Source organism: Lissotriton vulgaris, chromosome 10 (assembly GCF_964263255.1).
Source record: "Lissotriton vulgaris chromosome 10, aLisVul1.2, whole genome shotgun sequence".
Classification (NCBI taxonomy): domain Eukaryota; kingdom Metazoa; phylum Chordata; class Amphibia; order Caudata; family Salamandridae; genus Lissotriton; species Lissotriton vulgaris.
The window spans coordinates 113452528-113461916 of NC_141698.1; positions in this window are offsets into that span (position 1 = coordinate 113452528).

Sequence of the window (9389 nt, forward strand, 5' to 3'; positions counted from 1 at the left end):
GACATGGCCATATGCAAATCAGTCTTGACCCTGTGCCTCATGGGAACAGTCCAGCCCAAACTGCCAAGCCATGTCTTTCCTGGACCGTAATCAAGCTTCCTAGGACCGGTTTCTGGCTATCAGCTGTCTTCAGCCAGGATAGCTTGACTCCAGTGGCTTAGTGAGCACGGGACCCACGTCTGGGCATACCCTTCCCACATAGGGTGAACAGCAAAACACACAAGATGATGGACGGAATGTTGCACAATGACAAAACATTCACCCCAGTCACAGATCTGGGTTTAATCCAACGTTATTTTGCTCACCAAGCCACCCCAGTTCAGACATGGCCTTATGCAAATCAGTCTTGACCCTGTGCCTCATGGGAACAGTCCAGACCGAACTGCCAAGCCATGTCTTCCCTGGACCAGAATCAAGCATCCTAGGACCGGTTTCTGGTTATCAGCCTTCATCAGCCAGGATAGCTTAACTCCAGTGGCTTAGTGAGCATGGGACCCACGTCTGGGCAAACCCTTCCCACATAGAGTGAAAAGCAAAACACACAAGATGATGGACGGAATGTTGCACAATGTCAAAACATTCACCCCAGCCACAGATCTGGGTTTAATCCATTGTTATTTTGCTCACCAAGCCACCCCAGTTCAGACATGGCCATATGCAAATCAGTCATGACCCTCTGCCTCATGGGAACAGTCCGGACGAACTACCAAGCCATATTTTCCCTGGACCGGAATCAAGCATCCTAGGACCCGTTTCTGGCAATCAGCCTTCATGAGCCAGGATAGCTTGACTCCAGTGGCTTAGTGAGCACGGGACCCATGTCTGAGCATACCCTTCCCACACAGGGTGAGCAGCAAAAGACACAAGATGATGGACGGATTGTTGCACAACGGCAAAACATTCACCCCAGTCACAGATCTGGGTTTAATCCAACGTTATTTTGCTCACCAAGCCACCCCAGTTCAGACATGGCCTTATGCAAATCAGTCTTGACCCTGTGCCTCATGGGAACAGTCCAGACCGAACTGCCAAGCCATGTCTTCCCTGGACCAGAATCAAGCATCCTAGGACCGGTTTCTGGCAATCAGCCTTCATGAAACAAATGCAAAGCTCCCCCCATTTGGAAGGAGACACCCAGTTGCACAGCTCAAAAGGTCGACAAGATTGTCTATAAACAGTTCATCAAAGTTGTTTCCACGAAATGTTGAGGTTCCAAAAGTATTTAATACTTAATCAAAAAGTTCAACATAATTTCATAGAGCATAAACTTAATCCAACGAGAAAATCATCCAGTCACAAAATCCTCCCCAATGCATTTCGGGCAGATGACAAGCCCTTCCTCAGGGAACAACTCTACAAACAAAAGGAAAATGCCAAAGTATCACTAAGTGTAACTCATTTTCCAAACGATTGCACCTATATCATCACACAATAGTGCCATTAACCACCTCAAACAAAATCATCATAAACAGGTGAACATAAAACTGTTACATAACGATCCTTAAAAAATACATGAACAGTGAATAATGTTGTCGTACTTATAGCCCAGCAATCAACCGAAAAGAGGTGAATAAAATATATGTGAGCATGATTCCTCCCCGTGCAACATTAAAAAAACAACGTGACAAGAATAACCAACCACCAAGATGTGCCAGGATAGCTTGACTCCAGTGGCTTAGTGAGCACGGGACCCATGTCTGGGCATACCCTTCCCACATAGGGTGAGCAGCAAAAGACACAAGATGATGGACGGATTGTTGCACAATGGCAAAACATTCACCCCAGTCACAGATCTGGGTTTAATCCATTGTTATTTTGCTCACCAAGCCACCCCAGTTCAGACATGGCCATATGCAAATCAGTCTTGACCCTGTGCCTCATGGGAACGGTCCAGACCGAACTGCCTAGCCATGTCTTCCCTGGACCGGAATCAAGAATCCTAGGACCCAGTTCTGGCTATCAGCCTTCATCAGCCAGGATACCTTGACTCCAGTGGCTTAGTGAGCACGGGACCCATGTCTGGGCATACCCTTCCCACATAGGGTGAACAGCAAAACACACAAGATGATGGACGGAATGTTGCAAAATGGCAAAACATTCACCCCAGTCACAGATCTGGGTTTAATCCATTGTTATTTTGCTCACCAAGCAACCCCAGTTCAGACATGACCATATGCAAATCAGTCTTGACCCTGTGCCTCATGGGAACAGTCCACCCAACTGCCAAGCCATGTCTTTCCTGGACCGGAATCAAGCATCATAGGACCGGTTTCTGGCTATCAGCCGTCTTCAGCCAGGATAGCTTGACTCTAGTGGCTTAGTAAGCACGGGACCCACTTCTGGGCATACCCTTCCCACATAGGGTGAACAGCAAAACACACAAGATGATGGACGGAATGTTGCACAATGGCAAAACATTCACCCCCAGTCACAGATCTGGGTTTAATCCATCGTTATTTTGCTCACCAAGCCACCCCAGTTCGGACATGGCCATATGCAAATCAGTCTTGACCCTGTGCCTCATGGGAACAGTCCAGCCCGACCTGCCAAGCCAAGTCTTTCCTGGACCGGAATCAAGCATCCTAGGACAGGTTTCTGGCTATTAGCCGTCTTCAGCCAGGATAGCTGACTCCAGTGGCTTAGTGAGCTAGGGACCCACGTCTGGGCATACCCTTCCCACATAGGGTGAACAGCAAAACACACAAGATGCTGGACGGAATGTTGCACGATGGCAAAACATTCACCCCCAGTCACAGATCTGGGTTTAATCCATCGTTATTTTGCTCAACAAGCCACCCCAATTCAGACATGGCCATATGCAAATCAATCTTGACCCTGTGCCTCATGGGAACAGTCCAGACCAAATTGCCAAGCCATGTCTTCCCTGGACCGGAATCAAGCATCCTAGGATCGGTTTCTGGCTATCAGCCTTCATCAGCCAGGTTAGCTTGACTCCAGTGGCTTATGAGCACGGGACCCACGTCTGGGCATACCCTTCCCACATAGAGTGAACAGCAAAACACACAAGATGATGGACGGAATGTTGCACAATGGCAAAACATTCCCCCCAGTCACAGATCTGGGTTTAATCCATCGTTATTTTGCTCACCAAGCCACCCCAGTTCAGAAATGGCCATATGCAAATCAGTTTTGACCCTGTACCTCATGGGAACAGTCCGGACCGAACTGCCAAGCCAAGTCTTTCCTGGACCGGAATCAAGCATCCTAGGACAGGTTTCTGGCTATTAGCCGTCTTCAGCCAGGATAGCTGACTCCAGTGGCTTAGTGAGCAAGGGACCCACGTCTGGGCATACCCTTCCCACATAGGATGAAGAGCAAAACACACAAAATGCTGGACGGAATGTTGCACGATGGCAAAACATTCACCCCCAGTCACAGATCTGGGTTTAATCCATCGTTATTTTGCTCAGCAAGCCACCCCAGTTCAGACATGGCCATATGTAAATCAGTCATGACCCTGTGCCTCATGGGAACAGTCCGGACGAACTACCAAGCCATGTTTTCCCTGGACCGGAATCAAGCATTTTAGGACCAGTTTCTGGCTATCAGCCTTCATGAGCCAGGATAGCTTGACTCCAGTAGCTTAGTGAGCACTGGACCCATGTCTGGGCATACCCTTCCCACATAGGGCGAGCAGCAAAAGACACAACTTGATGGACGGATTGTTGCACAATGGCAAAACATTCACCCCAGTCACAGATCTGGGTTTAATCCATTGTTATTTTGCTCACCAAGCCACCCCAGTTCAGACCTAGCCTTATGCAAATCAGTCTTGACCCTGTGCCTCATGGGAACAGTCCAGACCGAACTGCCAAGCCATGTCTTCCCTGGACCGGAATCAACAATCCTAGGACCCAGTTCTGGCTATCAGCCTTCATCAGCCAGGATACCTTGACTCCAGAGGCTTAGTGAGCACAGGACCCACATCTGGGCATACCCTTCCCACATAGGGTGAACAGCAAAACACACAAGATGATGGACGGAATGTTGCACAATGTCAAAACATTCACCCCAGTCACAGATCTGGGTTTAATCCATTGTTATTTTGCTCACCAAGCCACCCAAGTTCAGACATGGCCATATGTAAATCAGTCATGACCCTGTGCCTCATGGGAACAGTCCGGACGAACTACCAAGCCATGTTTTCCCTGGACCGGAATCAAGCATCCTAGGACCGGTTTCTGGCTATCAGCCTTCATGAGCCAGGATAGCTTGACTCCAGTGGCTTAGTGAGCACGGGACCCATGTCTGGGTATACCCTTCCCACATAGGGTGAACAGCAAAACACACAAGATGATGGACGGAATGTTGCACAATGTCAAAACATTCACCCCAGTCACAGATCTGGGTTTAATCCATCGTTATTGTGCTCACCAAGCCACCCCAGTTCAGACATGGCCATATGCAAATCAGTCTTGACCCTTTGCCTCAAGGGAACAGTCCAGACCATACTGCCAAGCTATGTCTTTCCTGGACCGGAATCAAGCATCCTAGGGCCGGTTTCTGGCTATCATCTAAAAATGCGCCACAGGGCTCGTTTGCATAGTGTTGGTGGGAGGAGGCGGGGCCTCCAGCACAATGACGGCTTTTTTTTTCTTTTTTAGAAGGGAGGCTTTGTGGCCCCCCTTCCTTTACAGTTTTGTGGGCCCTTGGGACCCCATCCACCAGAGCCTCACCCCTAATATTTTTTTCATTTTTAATCGGGAAGGGGGCATGGCCACTTTATTTTTTATATTTTTAGCAGGGAGGGGGGCTGCGTGCCCCCCTCCTGAGGCTTCTTTTAGCCCTGGGGACCTCCATCTCCCGGGGCTCTGCCTCGTTTATTTTTTTACTTTTTTGTGGGAGGGGGGCTGCGTGGCCCCCCTCACAGGCCACTTCCTGCCCCAGGGACCCCATCTGCAGGGCCTGGCCACCTCGTTGGGGACCTTGGGGGGAACTCCAACGCCCCCACAGTCCCAGCCGGCTCCCCGCATCCTGCGGGAACCGGCTTTGCTTTTCCACATGGGGAGCAGCTAACATGCTGCTCCCCATGTGGAAAAGCAATCTGCTTTGCTTCATTGAAGCGAGAGCAGGTTTCCCTGCTCTTGCTTCAATGAAGCAAAGCAGTTTGCAATGACAGAGTGGGAGCGGGAGGCTCCCACCCTGTCATTGCAAACTACAGTGTCCCGGGGGTGGGCACCTCCGGACACTGCAGGAGCCAGCCCTGGGGGTGGCGGTCCACAGGGCCATCAAGGGCTCCAGGAGGGGCCGCGTAGCCCCCCTCCCACCACTTACAAAGCCCTGGGGGGTGGTGGTTCACGGCACTTGGTGGTCTGTCACGGACCCCCTAATTATAAAACTTGGTGCCCCGGGGGGTGGCGGTCCCGAGAGCATGTGGGGGGGCTCAAGCCCCCTCACAGGGTTCTATATTTTAAAATTAAAGCCCGAAGGTGGTGGTCCCTGGGGCTTGGGGGGGCCTTTGAGCCCCCCACCCATCTTTTTTGAAGTCCCGGCGGCGGTCCCCGGGGCGCCCCTCTGTGCCCCCAATACTATAATATATAGTATAGTATATATAATATTGCCCCCGGGACTTGGCCCCCCCGGGGGCTAATTTGCAATGAAGCGCGGGAGCCCGCGTTTCTTGGTCTTTTATTTTCCCGCAGCAGGATGCGCGGATCCTATGCACATCCTGTGATTTTTTTGTAATGTTTATTTGGGCCTTGGGGGTCCTAGTGGGACCCCCTAAGCAGGCCTAGAGGGTCAGGGTGTTTCTACCTTGCCCCCTTTGCGTGTTTTGCGCATTTTTTTCACTGCTTTGTGTTAACAGCCAATTAGCATAACGCATGTGCTTGGGAGGATCCGCGACCCTGGATATATGTGTTTTTACTTTTGAATTTCTCAGCAACTACTCAACGGATTTACACCATTTAACAAAAAAGGCACCTTTCTGAACCAAGGGCTACCTCTTTGCCAAATTTGGTGTAATTCAGTTCAGCAGTTTGGGCTGTAGCCGCGGCTAAAGTTTCCTATTGGAAATTGCATGGGGAAAACACGTTTGGGACCCCCTTTTTTTCTCAGGCCCCGCTTGACGAATCACCGTGAAACTTTCAGGATAGGGGCGGATCAGACCTCGTCAATCGGCGACAAAGTTATTGGGAATAGAATGTTGCGGATATCCTATGGCAAATAGGTCCTAACTATAACTACCTACTGGCTATATATATATATATATATATATATATTTTTTTTTTTGTCACAAAAGGCACGGCACAACCAATTCCTTATTGAAGCCTTTTAATCAGAGCTTCACCCCAGGTGGGGTGAAGCTTTGATTAAAAGTCTTCAATAAGGAATTGGTTGTGCCGCTCCTTTTGTGACAAAAATAATTTTGGGTCAGGATCTGACCCCTGGGCTGAGCACACGCTGCTGTTGAGCGCACTCGTCGTCTGCAGGATCACATTGTGGCAAAATATATATATATATATATATATATATATATATATATATATATATATATATATGCCACGAACTCCGCCAAGTCCCATAAGTAAAACTCAAAAGGAAATAACGAAACCGGACCCTCACGGATATTTTGCAAGCGTGTTAGATTTTATTCCATCCTTTGCGCACAGAACACGCCGCCATGACGCGTTTCGGGACCTCCGCCCCTTGATCACATGACATGGTCGGTTACACACCCATCATTCTTAAAGTGCTGATACACAGTCAGCTGACCCCACAGCCTGTGGAAATAAAAAACATACTTTCAGCCTGGTTCAGTAGCGCCTGAATAGTAAAATATTTTTGTACAATTACAAAGAACTATATTTTATGATCCAAAAACGATTTCTACATTTGACCATGCTTGAAAAGGTAGGAAGCTAAACAATTTAAAAGAGAATGTCACCCTTCTTTTGTTTGTCCAGCTCATTGTTCCCAATGACTCATCACGATTACTTCCATATAAATAAATTGATTAAAATCTGCAATCAATTACGGAAATAAACAATTTGTATATACCATGTTAAAATCATGTAAAAAAAATATATATATATACAATTTATATGTTTTGTGCAAATCCGCTATATAATGTGCAAATTTCGCAAAAGGAAAACATCATTGATTAAATGGGGACGCATGGTTTGGATCAGTTTTTCAAAATTGTGCCCCAGTGGGCATTCGCTGTTACCTATAACCACTGCATCCACACTGCTATGACATGGGTTCAAAAGCTGGTGCACTTTAAGAGAATATCAAAATCGTAATTGTGATAAACAAGACCCTATAACCTAGTGATTAAAATTGTTGTTACTCCCTTCACCATAAGTTGAAGGTAAAAACAGGAGGCAGACTGTTTTCATGTTCGACTCTAATATATTGTTACCCCTTAAGAGATCTGCAGTTATTGACAATGTTTGGCCCAACCGGTATGAACAATTAGATCCCTAATAAAGACAAGAATGTAAGTCTTCCGTTTGATTCAAACCGTTGGGGGCTTTGGAATCAAGCTCCAGAATATAGCGTGTTTCCAAAACTCTCAATTGGGCCTCTCTTTCGCCACCTCTACGAAGTGGTGGGACCATGTCAATAGCATAATACTGCAAGCATCCTATATCCCCACCATGGCACATATATATATATATATATATATATATATATATATATATATATATATATATATATTCACTAAAAAACCATAGGTTTTAGTGGTGTTATTATTAGGAATTATCATTTGAAAAACCTTAGAAATTCACTCAAAAAAACATAGGTTTTAGGGGTGTTATAGTTAGCTGGACATTTCACTCGTACAAAACCATTCATATTCCTCCGTTATAGTTAGTAGTACTCACTATAACTTGCATGCCCGCAATCCACTGCTGATGATGTTGTAGTGTAGTTCCTATATTCCCAATAGGCTCTGCGCATTGGATGCAGTGATGTCCCGGACCTGCAACCCACGGTGATGGCAAGGATGGAGGTGCGGATCCAAAAGCCTCTCTCTTGCTGAGAAAACACACCGTAATCCTAAAAACCTGACTACGCTTCAAGCCAGCCTCAATCAGAGAAGTGTAAAGAAATCTGGCTAGGAGGATCACTGACCGCAACACGGTGACACGAAACAACTGCATTCTGGGAGTTGCAGTCTCCACAAGCTGAACTACTCAAGTGACTCCTCCGTAATGAAGCTCAGGTGTGCCAACTGCTACTTTAGATGGGCCAAACACACAAACAAACTCAGGATTGCAGTGTCAGTGGCGACATGAAAGGACCAGCATCTGATGAAGGCGAAAGCTGAAACGCGTCATGCAAAATCCTTTCACATAAAGAATACTTGCTTTTATCCGCCGTGCCCCCTGGTCTACTTTGGAAAGAAGGAAGCCTCTTTTTCATATATATATATATATATATATTCACTGAAAAAACCATAGGTTTCACACCAGTTATAGTTAGGAATTAGCATTTAAAAAACCTATTTAATTCACTGAAAAAACCATAGGTTGCACACCAGTTATAGTTAGGAATTAGCATTTTAAAAACCTATTAAATTCACTGAAAAAACCATAGGTTTCACACCAGTTATAGTTACCTGGAAATTTTACTGGCATAAAACCATTGAAATTCCCACGTTATAGTTAGTTGGACTCACTATAACTTGCGCGTGAAATGCACTGCTGATGACATCACATATTACATCACTCATGACATGGTCAGTGACATCACTCATGACATCACTGATGACACTATCCAGTGAATGTGTGCCTTTCTGAAAAATAAACATGTTTTATATATGTATATGTAAAGGTCAATGGAAGAATAAATGTTTAAATAAATGTCTTAATGGATGTTTTTAAAAAAAAATGATTAGATAACTGGCTTAATAAGTGTATCATAGTGAATACATATATTAGCGAGTATTGTTTCAATATTTAAATGTTTGTATCAGTGTTTCACTTTGTGTATAAGTGGGTGCATGGGTTGGTGAGTAGCTACATGTGTGTTTCTATGGCTTATTAGATGTTTTTTTTAGTATCAGTATAAATGTCTTTATGATTTGGTGGGGGTGTTACTTAGCACACAGATGCATCAATGACTGACTCACTGTTTGTATGTGTTTTGAAGACAGCATATGTGCCGGACTGTATGGGTGAGTGAGTGTGTATATGTATGTGTTAGTAAGTGAATGACTGTCTTACTAGTGTCTTTATCAGTAACTACATATGTTTTAATATAGTAAATGTGAGTATTGGTGTATATAAGTGAGTACATGTGAGAGTCAGACATTGAAAGAGTTCTTGTTTAAATAAGTATGTGTTTCTATAAGTGATTGTGTAAGAGAGTAAGTATGTGTAAGTTTCCTTAGAAGTAAGGTGGTAGTGTGTGTATAGCTG